This window comes from Stegodyphus dumicola, chromosome 5, assembly GCF_044657685.1.
Source record: "Stegodyphus dumicola isolate Sdum_Otavi_A_Nest chromosome 5, ASM4465768v1".
Classification (NCBI taxonomy): domain Eukaryota; kingdom Metazoa; phylum Arthropoda; class Arachnida; order Araneae; family Eresidae; genus Stegodyphus; species Stegodyphus dumicola.
Genome location: NC_140772.1, coordinates 14,567,773 through 14,586,136, shown reverse-complemented (window position 1 = coordinate 14,586,136; position 18,364 = coordinate 14,567,773). Strand labels below are relative to the sequence as shown.

The window sequence follows — 18,364 nt, the reverse complement described above, 5'->3', positions numbered from 1 at the left end:
GTAAAACCGTTAGATGGCGCTAGTTCATTTACTCCTTAGAACAGTGTAGAACTTTCAAGAACGTGCCGCCCAACCGGTTTAGTGGTTACCTTGAACTATTCGAGGGAGACCCAATCCGCCTTGTCCCAGCGGGGCCATATGATTAAAGATAGGTCAACCCTCCTCCAAACCAAAACGATGGCAACCAGAGACTCGCGGTTCTTCCTCTCATTAGCTGAGCAAAACAAAAAATTAATTTAAAATCCAATTAACCCACACATTAAAACCGAGTCCCCCAAAGCCCGAGCCCCGAGTACACAAAAATTAGTACAGAGAAACCAAAAAGAACTTAAGACTATACAATCAGCATTTCAACTCTCACTTACTCTAAAAATCAGGCTGATAAAACATCACAGAAAACATAAAATAACTACCGTAATTTCCGGAAGAAACGCCGCGGCGTTTACGTGTTTAAAACTTAAATTTTCAGCGGGTGCGGCGTTTCTACCCATGCGGCGTTTAGGTGCACTAAAAATAAAATATTTCCTACGATGGTCATTGTACCTAGTTTGGATGGCCTTGTCATTGTGCATAGACTGGTGCTGTTCCCACACAAAAGACCACTCAGTTGCTTTTTGCGAACGTTATTTTGTTTACATTCTTTCCCTTGAACGGACCTACATGCCTTATTCACCCTAAGCGAGATCTCAGAACAATAACATTCTTCCCCCTTTCAAATCAACATTCTCATCAGTTTGAATAGTCTATCTCCTCTGCCATTCCATGAATCTTCCAGGACCCATCCTCTCACCACCCCTGCCTTTTCTGCAATTTTTTTCAAAGGCGGACACGACTCCACCTGCCTCGCAATAACGAACTCTGACGTATTTACCCTTCAGCATGAATGGATTTTTCTTGGCATTCCTTCAGCATGAATGGATTATTTGGCATTCTGCCAAATACAGATCCCATCAGTTTGGGTACAAGTACTTGTTGGATAGTTTTTAAGTAAGAAGGGAGCGGAAAATTTTTGAAAATGTCTCTAAACGGCACAGAAGCTATACATTTCTTACCTTTAATTTATTTTTGAGTTATGGTTTCATTTCATGCATTTTTTCTTAACTGGTATGTCATATATCAGGACTTAGGTTGAGTTTTTGCATCTATACGGCCCACGACGATGTCACTCGCAATTTAATCTATTGCGGCGTTTACGCTGATGCGGCGTTTCTGTGTAATTTTAAATTTTTTCCCGCCATTTTTCTCGAGTGCGGCGTTTACGCTGATTCGGCCTTTCTTCCGGAAATTACGGTAACCAAAAAACAAAGAAAGGTTAGTAGGAAAACAAAGGATAAGAAAATGACACAAAACACAAACAAACACTTACGCAATCAAACAATCACAGACAAAAACACTCACAGAGAGTGGTTACCGTTCCTGATAGCCGTGCCGAAGGGCCCGGGTTCGAATCCCGGAGAAAATGGGGATGTTTGTAAATCTATAGTGTCGGTGCGGCATGGCGGCACTCTAAACATGCGGCGAGACGAGAGTCCTCCCGTGTGGTTTGGTGGAAGGAAAGAGGGTGTCCCCTGTGACCCGTCCCCTCGCGGGGTGTTCTCCATCAAAATTGCGGGCGGAACTGAGCTAAATTGCACTGTCGCCTGAGTGATGCTCAAGGCTGTTGCCAACGGCAGGCGTAATCTAGCGCTCCTTACCACGAGGAATTTCCTGGGCTTGGACTGACTACGTCAGACAAGTGAACATAAGCAACAGCAACACTTTCAAGAACGATGTACAACTTTTAAAGCCTAATTTAAGTGCGCTCTCTATCAGTTTTTCGCGTATCGAAATCGGTGAAGAAATCAACCAAAGTCTCCGAAAGATCGATTTCAAAAAACGAAATTTATTGATAACAATGCAAGTACATTCCTTACTAAAACCATTACATTGCGCCGTATTAGTGCTGTAAAATTTTATACAGCTAACATTAAACAGGAACATAACATAACATCAAAATAATGCTCGAGATCTCAAAAAAAAAAAAAAAAAAAACTACATCAATCCCGCTAAATGAAGCATGGGAAAGCGTAACGGCCGGGTATTTCAGTTAGGGTGATGTGCTGTAATATAACGTGGTTAGTATATAACATGGTAATGCATCGTCGTTAGGCTTAAAGATAAAACCGACAGTGCACAAGGAGAGGAAGATGGGAGTTAGTCGTGGTTTACAATAAGTTAAAAAATACATTTATTCTCACATCGGCCTTAGTTCTTACATAAACTGAAATCTAACAGAAACAGAACTCTGCTAATTTGCAGGTATAAATAAAAGTTTTCAACTCATAATCAAGTTAAATTCAATGTAATACATAATGTTCACTATTCTAGGCTTAACCTTGGCTTCGTCTAAATGTTCACGAGGAATCAAAGCAAGAAAATCCTTGCTCACAAACTAAGTGCGAAACAAAGATCTAGAGTAGGACAATCTATGTTGTCAAACGCTCCTCGCTAAACTTGAAGCATTTTTATACTATGAACTAATTTGCATTCTGGTGGATCTAGAATAAAAAAAAAACCAAAACAATGGTTTCCCCGTAATTAACGCTGCAAATATATCGCGGACGGAAACGCCGAGGAGAAAATAACGCAACGCGAAAACGTCGTCGTGCAAAACATCGTAGGAGAACACATTCTAGGGCTAATCTTTGGAATATGGTAACAGGTAGTTTGGCGACATTTTGGTAAGGCGATAAAGGTTACTAGCTAGGACTTTAGCAGTAGCCGTGTACATGGATAAAGTCAAGAGTGTGCGCAATGCCATTTTTGTGCAATTCTGGGATGTTTTTAAGTGAAAATAGGTCGACGTGCACATGGATGATACCGTGTATGTGCAATTCTTAAAAACGCGGCAAGCAGTTTGCGATTCTGCACTTTCTCCCAATTTCGCACCTAATCTTCGTCATGATTAAGCATTTTTGTTCCATAAAAGTTCTAGTATAAGCGTAATTCGGCTAGCAGATTGTTGGAAAAAATGTTGAGTAAAAAAAAAAAAAAAAACATGCCTTTACTTCGTGAAAACAAAATGGCGTCCAAAACAAAACTAGCAGGTTGCTGTAGCAGGGTTGGTCGCCAAATTTTCACCAAAAAATCGCCAAGTTACCATAATCCAAAGATTAAACCATTCTAGTTCTAAAATATCGTCTATAAAATATAATTATCGAAAATAAAACGGTTTAAAACTTCGCAGTTTAGAAACATCTTCTTCGAAAACTCGTAGTAAAAAATAAAGCACCTACAAATCATCGCATGACGATAATATCGCAGACATGCGTTTTTCGGGCTTTAAAAGTTGTAAATGCATATACATATAATGATTTATGAACGTAAGAAAGAATGAAGAATAATTTTACTTTCATATTTCATATTTTTGAATAAATTTTTGCTGAAAAAATAAGAGGGAGATTCAGGAAGTGAAAATGAGTAGAAATTTAATACTATGTATTATTAATTTTTCGATTCGAAAAAAGAAGATGAGTAACTGAGTGTGGTTATTTCTATTAGAGTTGCTTAATTAATTTTTAAATTATAAAATTCTGAATTGTTATAAGTAGAATAAGTTTTCTACTCATTTTCAGTTACAGGCTTAAGTTTCCTTCTTAACGTTTTCAGAAAAATTTATTAGCTAATTCAAATATATGAAGAAAAATTATTCCTCATTCCTTCTTGCGCCCACAAATCATTAAGAAAATATGCATTTACAAGTTTTAAAACCTGAAAAACGCATGTGTGCGATGTTATCATCATGCGATAATTTGTAGGTACTTTACTTTTTACTACGATATTTTCGACGACGATGTTTTTAAACTGCGAAGTTTTCAAATAGCTTTATTTTCGAAGACGATATTTTTTACTGCGATGTTTTCTCCTTGCTTTGTTTTCTCCCACAGTGTTTTGTACGGCGACATTTTCTCCTTGCGTTGTTTTCTTCGCGACGTTTCCGTTCGCGATGTTTTCGCCTGTAACCAAACGGATAACTGGCTAATTGAAATAAAACCTTACGGAATTATTCGATAATACGATATATACGTCCAAAATGTTTTGACAAAATTACACTCTAGTATTACCATAATCCTACAAATGATTTAAACATCAGCATTCTCTTTCTAATATTGCTTTGTATTGCTTTGTGAAACAGTTATTTTGTAACTTCAGAAGTGTTTATCTAACCAAGAACTGGTTGTTCTCAAACCTAGCGGTTGATTATTAAGCAGTTATATCTAATGATTGACAAGTTATATTCTCTGATAGTGCTTATTATGAATACACAAGATTAAAAACTCAAAGTTAAATCTAACAGAATGGTAATGTAACTAAAAGTAGTATCAAAATAAATGATGCGACTTTTCGTTGATTAACGACTACAGCTTCTTGTTGCTAAGCCACAGTTACGACAAGATTACAATCCCAAACACCTATTTAGAGTTACAACACCCTAACACTTACCGATCCCGCTAGCCTTCAGTCATCTAAAGTCTCTATCACATATGCTTCCACTACGCGGGAGTGGACGTCGAAGGGGATATTTCTCAGAATCCGCACGTTTCCACGAAACCTACGTAACTAGGTTACCATTTTCACTTAGTACAAAGAATTGAATCCCAAACAATAATGGATTATCGCTTCAGATTGTGATCGCTTGATCCTTCAGATACAGAACTTTCATCTGATTCGTTGATCTCTACGCGGGACAGAGCTGCGGACGGTACATTTTCGGCGAAGTTTCAAAATATCCTGCGTATCCGGGACACCGTTTCCGTAAAACCAATGTTACCAGAATCTCGTTTCTGAAAAAAGTCCCGTCTAGAGGGGACCATCGCCAGATGGTCCCCTTAACCAGATCCTCCCTATCGCCAGATCGCCATCCCTTACTATCGCCAAATTGTCCCCAGAAGATAAGCCCTTAACCTTCTGCTCTGAAAGTTACTTCCGCACAACAAGCGGCAGCGCTCTGGAGCGAAATTCACGAGCGTCTGATTAGGATTACACACTAGTTGTAACTTGCGCTGCTTGCTGTAAAGTTTGCATAACATCTGCTCTGAACAAGTAACAATGTGAGGTAAGCATATTGGAAAGATACAGGGGTTGGACAAAAATATGGAAACACCTTTAAAAAAACATGTTTCTTTGCTTAATATGGTGTAGGAAACCCTTTGGCATCCAAAACAGCTTGCAGTCTTCTCGGAATGGATAAATACAGTTCCTGTATGTTTGCCAAGAGAATATATTACCATTCTTCCTGCAAAACGGTGGCAAGTTCAGATAACGATGTGGACGGTGGATAACGAGAACGCACTTTTCGTTCCAATGTAGACCACAAAGGTTCGATAATATTCAGGTCTGGTGACTGTGGTGGCCAGGGGAGATGGGACAACTCATCCTCGTGCTCAGAAAACCAGTACTGGACAATGTGAGCTGTGTGAACAGGGGCTTTGTCGTCTTGGAAGACACCACCACCATCGAGGAACAAAGTTTGTACCATGGAATGAACTTGATCGGCCAAAATGTTCACATAAGTCTTGGCAGTCATGTGCCCTGACACAGTTATCATGGGGCTAGCAGAGAACCACGATATGGCTGTCCAAACCATAACAGAACCCCCGCCATGTTTCACTCTTGGCGACAAGCAGTTTGTATTATAGGCTTGAGATGGCGTTCTCCAGACGTAAACTCGGCCAGAAGTGAGAAACAATGTGAAAGAAGACTCGTCAGACCATATTACTCGCTTCCACTGCTCTACAGGCCTTTATGACTTAAACACCACCTCTTCCTGTTACGGGCATTAGCATGACTGATGAGTGGCTTCTCAATTGCAGCACGGCCAGCAATTTCCTGTTTATAAGGCTCCCTTCTAATTGTTTTGGTACTCACAGGGTTCGGTAACACAACATTCATTTCAGCAGTAACTTTTGCAGCTGTGGTCTTCTTATTTTTCGTCACAATTGACCTTAATCATCATCTGTCACGATCACTCAGGACACACTTTCGTCCGCGCTGTGATTTAGCAGATGATGTTTTTCCGCTTTTCAAATGTGCGGAATAAATCTTCGATACAGTACCTCTTGAAACACTAAACACCTCGGCTACCTTGCTTACGGAAGCACCTAACATACGTGCTCCAACAATTTGCCCACGTTCGAAGTCTGTTAACTCTGACATAATGCAATGACAACCTCACATAACAGTACTCCGACAACAACTGAACTGTTTAGCACATTTACGAAGTTGTATAGGTGGCGTCAGTAGTCAAAAACGCCAGCGCCACCTACATATTTCATTAAAATCAATCTCCCTTTTCAAAGATGCATTTCACAAGGTGTTTCTATATTTTTGTCCATCCACTGTATTAAAGCCAACCTCAAGTTACCTACGGTCCTACAGAAGAGCTGGCTTGTCCTCTACCTGTAGCTGGAAAAAACTCTCATAATTTGATTACAGCAAATGCCGGAAGTAAATTATTCTTCGGTGATACAACAAAAATGGCGCATAGCATGAAGGACATACATATGATTAACGTCAAAGGAAGTTTCATTGCCTTAAAACGTCAAGAAAATGCGAGTTACTCAGCAAGAAGAAAAAGTTTAGTTACTTTTCAAAAGTTCTGTCACAGTGCCAGATATTAATAATGAAGAGAACATATAAAGAGCAGTTTGTAATGAGTACTTGGCAAGAATACTTTCTCCAAATGGAGGAAAAGGAATGTGATAAAGAAAGGAAATTAATGACAATGCAAATCTGGCTAAGTTTTGCTGGGAGAAAGCCAAAAGAAATTTCTGAAATTCAAGATATATCACGTGTGAATCCATTTTACATTCTAATAAATTTTTCCCTCTATGAAAAATGCATGAATTTTGGATTTGGCAGAATGAAGCAAATTCGAACGCATTATGATCTGTAAAAGAAGTTTAAAGGTAACAGAAAGGAAAATTTTAAAATATTATTTGTTTTTTCTCGCCTCCCCCCCCCGTCGTTCCTGTTATAATTTATATGAAATCTAACATCCGGTACTAGTTAACTCCGAAAGAAATATCTTTTCTTAAAAATGTGGTACTATATAGATTGTGCTTAATGTGGTCACGTTTGTCCACAGTTAGTTTGATAACATTAACCAAATGGTAACTTTAAATGCTAAGAAAATGTATCCCTCAAAATAGTAATGGAATTTAATTAATTTAATATAATATAATCAAGAACACATATAATATAATCAAGAATAAGTATTTTTGTAGTTTTTAAATTCGGTAAATGTAAAAGTTTGTTTGCGAACTGTTTTTAATATACAGTAGAAGACCATCAGTCCGGCATCCAACAGTCCGGAATGCCCGATAGTCCGGCATCGCTCCGGAAAATTGTAAAAATTTTGGTTTTTTCCAAAAGTGTGTCTTTAAAGCAAATAAAACCGCTCGAGAGCTATTCGGAAGTTTTCGGGGTAGTTCGAGATCATCCGGAAGCGCTCGGTATTGTTCGGAAATGCTGGAGAAAACTTTGGCCAGCTGCAAACCCTGCATCTGACCTAACTCTACAGACTGATGAGGAAGAAAACCATCAAGACGCTCTGACCAAAGTTTTGGATGTCGTTGGAAGTACTGACAATCCCTTGAAAAACCTGCCTGAAGATGAGGTAGAGGAGTGGCTTTTAATCGACGAGAATGAGCCTGTTGAACAAAAACTAACCGATGAGGACATTATTAACTTTGTAGTAAACCCTCAGCTTACTCAAAATCTTGAAGAAAATGACTCAGATGCCGAAACGGAAGAAAAGGAAAAAATCAGCTGGGCAGAAGCTGCAGAATCACTAAATAAGTTTATCTCTTTTGTCGAGGCTAGTACTAGCTACAGTTTCAGAAATTATTGATTTCCATATCATTAGAAATAAATTTTATACTAAACGCCAAAAGTCAAGAAAACAAAAAGACATTCGTGACTTTTTTAAATCTAAGTGAAATATGTTTTACAGTACGTGTACATACATTATATGAAATGTAAAATAAACTTTGTTGTATGTATTTGCATACTGTATTTTTAGTTTAATTATTAACCTAATTGTTCTTATAATTACCACCCGATAGACCGGAATTTTCGGTAGTCCGGCACCGAGCCGGTCCCGAACGTGCCGGATTATCGGACTTCTACTGTATCTTGAAATTATTTGACCGGTGTTGTCCCCTTAATCTTAGCATTCGGAAGACATCCCTCATTTGATGAGAAAATGCTAACGTAAAATTTTAAAATAAGCAGAAAAAGCAACCATAGTTTGTCGAAGGTGTTTTCAAGCAATTTTTCTTTCCGAGGAAAAAGAAAAAATTCTGTGGATTTTTTTTTTTTTTTTTTTCCTTCGGAAGTAAAAAGGCGTGTCACATCGCCCCCAAAATCGATAGAGTTTCGATATTGTATTATCACTGATTCTCGGCTCTAATGCAAGCGATATTTAGAATGGTTGCCAAAGCATTTCCAGAATATTCCAGTAAAACCTCTCCTTGGGCTTCGAAAATACGTGTTCTAGAGATATAAGCTATTCCTCCCGCCTTCTTAGCGTGCCTTCGTGGTGTGGTGGTCTGCATGCTGAGCGCGTATTCCAGAGGTCCGTGGTTCGATTTCCGGCGAAGGCGTTGCATATTTTCCTTTCCTCCTGCTTCCAAAAAAAACCCTCATGTGTCTACAAGTGACGCCCGAAGTGAAAGGGTGGTGGAAGATAATTCTCCACACCCAGGATTTGGCGATTGTGTCTCCTAAAACCCCAGTCGCCCTTTAAAAGGGGGCGTATATAAGATATTTCTGCAGCCATCTTAGCGAGCCTTCGTGGTGTGGTGGTCTGCATGCTTGGCGCGTATTCCAGAGGTCCGTGGTTCGATTCCCGGCGAAGGCGTTGCTAATTTTTCATCTTTCTTGTTTCAAAAAGAAACCTAATAACAGAGACTCAAATTGCCTCAAAATGTTTGAGAAATTGAGAAATTCTTTCCCATATCTGAAGTTCTAAAACTGAGCTATCTTCATCATTCAAACTTGATCGATTCAGAATTACTGGATCTATCCATGAAATAAGAACTTAAGAACATTATAACTGGCCACAAATGCAATTAAACAAAAGTGCTCAACATTTCTGCATAAAATACACGAAATAAATAGATTAATACATAAAAACAATGTACAAAAACCAAACTACAATCAAATATACATGAATATTTAAAAACATTTACAACGGTCACAGTGTAATTTCAAACTTTTACTATTCTAAGATAGTGGTGAGAATATTTCTCACTTGTTTGATAAAGAAGATAGTATCATGTTGGCATTTACTTTATGATGATAAATACCTCTACATAAATTCCTACAAATAAGAGTCAAGATACTGCTCAACATTGCCAATATAAACTAATGCTATTATAATGGAATTCAAAGCTTTCCCGCTGAAAGTAACATTTAAATAACAAAATCTAATCAAACTATAAAGCTTTTAGATACTTGTACTAACAGGCGCCTGTCGATACTTCGCTAGCAATTTATTCCAGTCTTTTAGAGTTGAAATATATTTGCAACATGAGCAAATTGACTAAATAGGATTTGTGATTTCTGTTGGGTATTCTTTGGCAATTATATTCAAAATCGTTTGTCTCAGCAGCTTCACTTCGATTACATATGAACTCTGCTAAACAAGAAAGCAACTGACTTCCCTCTACTTATACCGAGTTCTTATTAGCCCAAAGGTCGTCAGCCCAGAAGGGCTATTAATTTCGTCTTGGCATTTTGTGATGGCTCATTTTTCAAACTGTTGCCACCAAAGATGACAGCCCTGTATTACATTTCAAGAAATTAAATAATAAAGAATCTTCACAAATGTATGTATGTCTCTCGCACTGTGATAAAACAATGGTGTCTAAAGCCATCCAATGTTGAATAACGTAATCCTCCACCGAATATAGGCATCTGGAAGCCCTAATTTGGAATTTGTTTTACTATCGATTTCATATTTTGTCAGGCATTAAAGAATTTTTGATTAACAAACTCAACTATTTCAAAGCGGGGAATGGCAACACTGTACGGAAAAAAATTTTATCTCCAGCGCACGAGATTGTGCATCGGAAATTCTGAAAATATGCTCATTTTAAAATTATTTTGGGATATTGCTGTTGAATTGAATTTTATAGTTTAAGTGCGAAGAACGTGATATTTAATCAATAAAGTTAACACACAAAACGTTAAAAAAAAACTCTTTGGACGTATTGTAAAATCTGAAAGTTTTCAGATTTTTTTATTATTTTATCAAGAGTTATGAGCATCATATTTCCATTTTACGTCTTCAGTCGTGTATTGTTTGCGTGAGAATTGGAGCAATCGCGATTTGTTGGGGAAATGTCACGTCTCTGTTAATAATGAGATGTTTCTGCTTCCTCTCTTGGCAAATCTATTAAACCGAGGATTCAAAATTAAGACCATGTGAATAAATTTTGTTCCGGGCTTTCTCTGCGGGAAAGAAAAGAGTTACTGAGAAAATGATGTAATGCCTAAATTCGCTCACTGTAATTACAGATCAATTGGTCTGAGTTTGAGATTGAAAAAAAAAAAAAATTGCCACCCTCTTAAAACAAGACATTAATGTTTTTTAACTATTTCATTTTCCTAGAAAATCCCGGAACAACCTCTAGAGGGTTCCCACAGCACTTTCAGGAAAGCATACTCATGGGTTAACGCTGTATCGGAAAGCGCTGGCTAATATACAAGAACCAATTTTTAAAGCAAGCGTTAATAAATTATTACATAAGGAAGAAAAATATTCTTTCTGTTAAATATTTTTTCTGTTAAATATTTTTTCTTTGTGCAATGATATCTAAATTTATAGATAAGAGAGATAAAAATCACAAAAAAAATGAAGAACGAAATATTGTATTAACTTTTTTTTTTTTTTATGATCACTGTGCCCTCTCTCTCCTGCTCTTACAAGATCATCAGTATTGTCTGAAGTTTGAGCTAGGAAATGAAAATATGTGTTTCCTGTCACATTTCTAAATTTCTAAATCTAACAGGAAATTAAACTGCCATTTTATTTTCGAGTCTTAGAAAACTTTATGACTCTCTTTATCTATTTCATTAGATCTGCAGCTTTTATGACATATAAATCCAAACAATTCAAAAAATGCTCAACCCTGATGAAATATTTGAAAGAATGTTTCAACAATATCGCTCGTTTATTCCTTTCTAACTGTTTATTCCTTATTCTTTCTGTTTTCCCTTTTTCTGATCAAAACTGAAAAACATTCGTCTCGTCATAAGACTGAAAGTTTATAAATGAAATTTTTGCGAACATTTTCAGTAAACAAAATATCATTTTATATTTTATTTTCCTCTAGTTTTATTTTGACACGTTTCCAGAAATGAAAATGGTTCTTCAAAGTTACTAAGAATTTCATTTTTGAAGAATTTAAATTTGTGTGCTTCTAAGGCTGCTATCACACGGCGGTTTGTTTCGGAAGAACAACTGTTTGGAACAATTTTTCTGCTCTGTCACAACAGCCAATCACCATAGATCGCTTTGGGGTTAACATATGGGAACGGGTTCCCCATTACAAACAAGCTGATAGCTGATTGGTTGAAAACGAACAACTTGCAATTTTTTTGGAAAGGAAGGAAAAAGTCGCACTTTCTTTCAATAGTAAACCAGTGAAAAATATTGTCCGAAACAGTTGTTCGAGTGAAACAAACGCCGTGTGATATGGGCCTAAACGTAGTTACAAATATCCAGCTTAATTTGACGTAGTCTAAACATTGGTCTAACCCTTTTAGACTGCCGGATGAATCAGTGTTATAAATCTGTTTTTAACTTTTAACCCTCCAAACAATGTAAAATATCTTCAAGATTTATTTGCTTTTCAGCCTGAAGTTATAGAAATTAAAACAATTAACAAAATTAATTACTTTTTCTTGTGGACTGTATAAACGGCAGTGATTGAAGTTTTTACAAATTCGCGGCTGTGATTGAAATTCTGAAATCCTGGCTTTTCTGTACCGCAACTTCTGACATAATTTAAATCAAAACTAAATTCGCCAACTCCTAGTACAACACTAAAAGTCGTTAGCGTAGCTGACTGCCGTGCCGAAATGCCCGGGTTCGAATCCCGGAGAAGCCATGGATGTTTGTAAATGTATAGTGTTTGTGCGGCCGTGCGGCATGGGGGGCACTCTAAATATGTTAAAGCCGAAATCTCTCGAGAGGATGTTGGTAGAGAAAGAGGGGGAGACCTTCAGGCCCGTCCCCTTCCCGGCGTGCACACAATCAAAATTGAGGTATGGACTAAGATAAATGGCATCGTCACCTGTAAAGTGCTCAAGGCTGTTGCCAAAGACAGGCACAAACTTGCGCTCCTTGCCGCGAGGAATTTCGTGGACTTATGCTGACTGTAGGTCAGACAAGTGTGCATTAGCAACAACAACAGTACTAAAAGCAAGCAACAACAAGAAGTTTCACTATAACAAGTTGAGATTGCCAACTATTTCCTCTAAATTTTAATTCTCTCTCCTAAATCTCATGCATTTACATTTTTTGATTTTTGACGAAACAGCATGCGACGGAGGCCGTAGGCACCATCACTCTACCAATACGGTTAATCGGTATAGCGCCACGTCCACCTCTATCTATTGCCTAGATACATGATACATAAGAACATACGGTGGCTACAGATAGACTGTGCAGACGATACATATATATTCAGATGCCTAAATACATCTTACATAGGAACATGGGGTGCATGAGATGTATAAAGGGACATTCATAAGAACATATCTAAGGTGACACACATTGGGTGACGTACACATACTTATGAATACAGTACAAAGTCCGTAATCCGGACGTCTATTATCCGAAATGATCTATAATCCGGACCTCAAAGGCTACAAACTTTTTTGTACGCTTTACGCATGCGCGTAAAGAATGCGCGTGCATACATTACGTGCATTACGCATGCGCACGTTGAAAGAAATGTTTAATAAAGTAAACAAATAAATATTAAGCTTTTTTTTTTGTAAAAGTTGATACCCTTTGATCATAATTGCTCTTTATTTCATAAATTACGGTTTCATATTTTTAATTGTATAATATCTGCATGCCATCTTACCAGATTTAAATTGATGATCTATAATCCGGAATCGCCGAAGTCCCGACGAGTTCGGAATACGGACTTTGTACTATATATATATAGGTGCAGAATCAGTTACATGTTACAGGATGTTGCGAGATATATGATACAAGACGCTGTGGATACAGATATATGCAGATGCCAAGATACATAATACAAGGTGCAGAGTGATATAAGTGCCAGGATACATGGTAGAAGGTGCGAAATAAGATGCATGATACAGGATTATGCGAGATATATATTACAATATGCAGAAGATACAAATATTGGCAGATGCCAGGATGCATGATACGTAGAACATAAGGTGCGATAGATACATAAGGTGACAAATATAAGGACATGCATAAGGTGACATACACATACTTAAGAAAAGAAGGTTCAAAATAGGTTACATATTAAAGGATGAAACGAGACTACGAAACAGCAGAAAGAAAAATCCTTAAAAAGTTGGGTAAGATGAGAAATAATGTGTTACTAAAAAACATTTTTATAATTGACTATCATTCAAAAAAGGCCTGACGTAAATTTTCTCTGGATGTCTTTTATTGTTAAGAAATAACTAGTTATTAGTCACGTACGCACTAGTTAAACATGCAGCATAAAATTAAAACCTTAAGACTTCTTTAAACTCCATCTTGATTAGAAGATTATCTCACTTATAAACTAATTTATCCTAAACGAAAGAATGTTTAACCTTTGATTAAAACCTAATATCTCCCTTTTGTGCAGAACTTAGTTACATGATGCTTAACTGCATGGTGTGTTCATTTAAGTTTCGCAAGTAAGCTTATTTTGAATAACACATTATTACGTATGTGAAATTTTTCCTTCACTTCTCTTCTTTCGTCTATTTTATGAAAATATAAAACGAAATCACATTTAAATAACAAGCGAGAAGCAAAGCTTAGGAAGTTCACAAACTCCGTCTTGTCTTTTGAGTTTCTGCTTCGTCCTGCCTTTAGCGCTGTACTACGAACTGGTGAAGCTGTTTTTAAATTATATTAGTACTCAAAGAGTAGTAGAGCCACGTTATTAGGCTTTAAATTTGAACTATTACTGAAAAATAAAGAAACTGCACATAAGCAAACTAACAAAGATTTGTATTTACATTCCACCCACTAGCTTCTCGAATAGTTTCTAAAAAGAAAAGAAATTATAAAAATTAATTAAATTAGAAATTCTAAAAAATTCTAAAAAGATTTTGTTGATTGTTAAAGCCCTGCACCATGAAATAAAAAAAAGTGAGCAGAACCATATTTATTTTACAAATACATTATAATCGAAAGAAGAAATGATTAAAATTTTAGAAAATTTTCAAATGCAGGACATGCAGAAATCAGCACCCGAGTATACACCTCTGGCAACAGTAGGACGATTTAGCATCAAGTCGAATAAACTTTGAAATCCAGTTATAGGTACCTCAATTCATGCGATTATGCCAGACTTCTGTCATACTGACCTGCGAATGTTATCATCACAGTTTCTCTATAGCCACTGAGCAACAGGAGGTTTCCGATTGGTGATAAATATGGAAAGCTCCCCGGCCAAAGCAAGAGTCGAACATTATGTGCATAGAAGAAATGTAAAACAGCATGGGGAATATGCGGTCTTCCATTGACTTCTTGAAAGATAGGGCAACGAAGGCCCCAAAATAATGGCAGAGCCACGGCCATTAATATCTCAGTTAGGTAACTTTTTTTAAAATGGCCGAGCACTTTATTTAATAGCCATTAGCCTTGCGCCACAACAAGAAGTGTTGGCCAGTTCCTTATGGAAGCACCTAATAGGTGGGCACCTTTGCCTCCTACGAAGGGAAAGACAGTTACAACCATGGCTTCTCCGGGATTTGAGTCCGAGCCAATCGCCTCGGCAGTCAGCTGGAATTATAACAGCCTTGTACAGAATAACTTCTGTATATCATGTCCATCACAATTGGGCATAAGGTCCTGTTTTCTAGTAGATGTTCTTATTTTAAGCATTGTGAACTACAGAGGCTGTTCGCACATTTTTTAGACGATTTTGGTAAGCGGTAATAAAAAATAGTTTGCTGTAAAAGAAGTAATTGCAATTGTACTATGTTTTTAAAAGTCAAAATTATCGTCTGTGGCTTGAAAGTTTTGTTTTTATTCAAAATGGCGAATTTAACAAAGCAGTGGTTCGAAGGCTACATTTACGCTCTTTCCCAAGAGAAATATGCATACTCCGTTATCCAAAAACAATGTCAGAGTCATAGTTTTGTGATATCTAAAGCGTCGATAGGTAATATCATCATTAAGAAAGGAAAAAAACGTCAAATTGGTGCCTCCAGAGGGACAAAAATTCCAAACAAGTATCCAAGGAAAAAACGGACATCTTTCGACTATTGCAAAGGTACGTTGTTTAATGTTAAAAGAAAATCCCCCTAGTCAAAGGACAGTTGTAAAATCATTAAAATGCTCCGTGTCCACTGTAAACAAAATGATAAACGTTGATTTAAATCTTAAGAAAGCGAAAAAACGCAATGTGCATCGTCTTTCTCCAAAGCATATCGCTCAACGCAGGACACGTTGCAGAATTCTATATGAGGAACACTTATCCAAAGAAAAATGGAAAGCAATTGTCATAATAGATGAAGCATGGGTGTATTTAAATTATTGTAACAAAAAAAGATCCATTTATTATCATAAAAGGGGAGAAAAAAATTTAAGTATATGGTTCAAAATCTAAAGAAAGTTTTTCTAAGGGATTCATGACTGTTGCTGGTTTTTCTTATAATGGCAAGTTAAAAATAAAGAGAGTGCAAAAAAATGTCAAGATTAACTCCAAACACTATCAGGAACATATTTTATCGCCAATGTTTCTGAATGAAATACCATCGCTTTACATACAGTGCCATCAATCTGTGAGACTCCATCATTACAAAGCTAGCAGTCACACATCAAAATCCACTGTAAATTTCCTAAAAGAAATGGAACAAAAAACTGGTATCAAGTATTCACTGATATCCCTACTAAATCTCCCGATGGGTCACCTATGGATTTTTGTGCTTTCGGACTTTTAAAAACTGCATTATCCAAACGTTATCGGAAAACCCTAACAGGACTCTGGAAAGCTGTTCGGGAGGAATGGGATAGAATATCTCTTCTGCCACTTCAAAAGGGCATTACTATCCTGGAAATTGCGGTGTCGAAAGATAGTTCAGAATAAGGGATGTGAAATAGAACATTTAAAACACAAGAATTTTATGTAATTTAGTTTTGTGAATACAATATACATCGTCTAAAAATGTGGGAACAGCCTCTGTATTACAGCCAATTCAACTTAGAGCTAATTCATTTTATTAGCTGGCAAATTGGAATATACTAACTGCAATGAAAAACTGGTTGCAGTATTTGAAACAGGTGCATTTATATAGTATGATGGATTGGTAACTATACTAACTATAATGAAAAATTAGTTGCAGCATTTGAAACATGTGCATTTATATGGTATAATTGATTGGTATATAATATGTACTGAATAACTTTTTGTATTTCATGTTTGTTACAACTGGGAATTGGTTCCTGTTTTTATGTAGATGTTTTTAATTATTTGAAGAAATTGGGCACTATTATAGCCATTTTACACGAATGATTAGCTATATTTGAATATGTGCTCTTATACTGTAAGAATACCTGTCAATTTGTATAGATTGAAATTGTTTAATTGTGCTATTTATAATTTTATAGTAAAAAAGTTATTATTTTAACTGTAATGAAAAATTAGTTGCAGTTTTTATAAACATGTACATCTGTAGTATGATTGATTGGTAAATATTCTAACTGTAATGAAAAATTAGTTGCAGCATTTAAAGCATATGTATTTTTATGGTATGATGATATGGTAAATAATATGTACTGAATAATTATGTATTTTATGTCTATTATTATTGAGAATTAGTTCCTGTTTTTCAGTAGACGTTTTAATTACTTGAAGAAACTGTGTATTATTGTAGCCTTTTTATAAACACAATTAGATACATGCAATGGAATAAATAATACCATTTTTTAGAATATGTGCTTTATATTGTTGGAATACCAGTCAATTTGTATAGACTGGAATTGTATAACAAATCTGTAGTTTTACACAATTTAGAATTGTATTGAAAAAATTTTAGAATTAGTTTTCTTTACTTCTTTTTTTTAATCATCTGGGAGCCAAGTTATTATTTACAAAACATTTGCTTCTGTGGATAATGGTAAAATAGTGTACATATTACAATGAACTTCCCAACTGCAATTCCGTGATTGCTTTGTGGTTAACTGCGACACAGTGTGCAAATTGCTATGGACACCCATAATGAGGTGTGCAAACTAGGTGTTAAGGACAGGAAGTTATGATGTAGAGAAGTGGACAAGTAGTATTTACGTGAACAATGAACTTAACAAAAGTGTACTTCGAATTTATCAAAAGCTAACTTAGAATCCAGTTTATATGAACATAGAATAGTCTACACAACATCATATACTTTGGGCTATGTAACTATCAACTGCCTGAACTGATGTGACTGACCTACTCTGTGGATAACTGCAACAATAATACGGACACACAATCATTAGGTGTGTAACTCATAAGAACATGATGTTATGACGTATTGAAGAAGACATAGGTTTAGAAACTGGTTAATATATAAGTTCCACTCTCCAAAACATAGAGCCTATCCATGGCAATGTAATGATTAATTGATTGTATATTTATTTTTCATACGGATTATTATGTAACAATTGTTGTATAGATGACATTTTCAATTTAGCATTGTACATAATATTACTAGCAATGATTCAGTGAATGCCGCCGCCAGTGGATGGTAGATTCTTTTCCGTCGCATGGGCATAACTCTGATTGGTGTAGAACCTTAGGTCAGAGGTCCATGCGACGACGTTTCGGTCCTTAATCAGTATGCCGACTGGGCGGCCCAGTTAGGTAATTATACCTGTTTAATACCAGATGTGCAGACTGTAAATGAATGAGGTATATGTATCCAGGGTCACCTCATACCGTCATTACAAGTGCTAGGCCAGTATCACAATGAAAAATGCAAGTTTGCAACGTTTGTTTCTTCGGTTTCTTCACACGTGGATGTGATTATCATGATGATGTACGTAAAAATAGGATTCAACACATAAAGCAGCGTCATATCACTGATGTATCCATATATGCATAGCTGAAAGAACCACTGGAGA

General features: G+C 36.5%; 1 protein-coding gene across 1 annotated transcript in view; it reads left to right on the top strand.

Annotated features, from left to right (window-relative positions):
* LOC118186048 (voltage-dependent T-type calcium channel subunit alpha-1G-like) overlaps positions 1-18,364 on the top strand; it is a 283,525-nt gene that overhangs the window by 193,911 nt on the left and 71,250 nt on the right. The window lies entirely within an intron of this gene.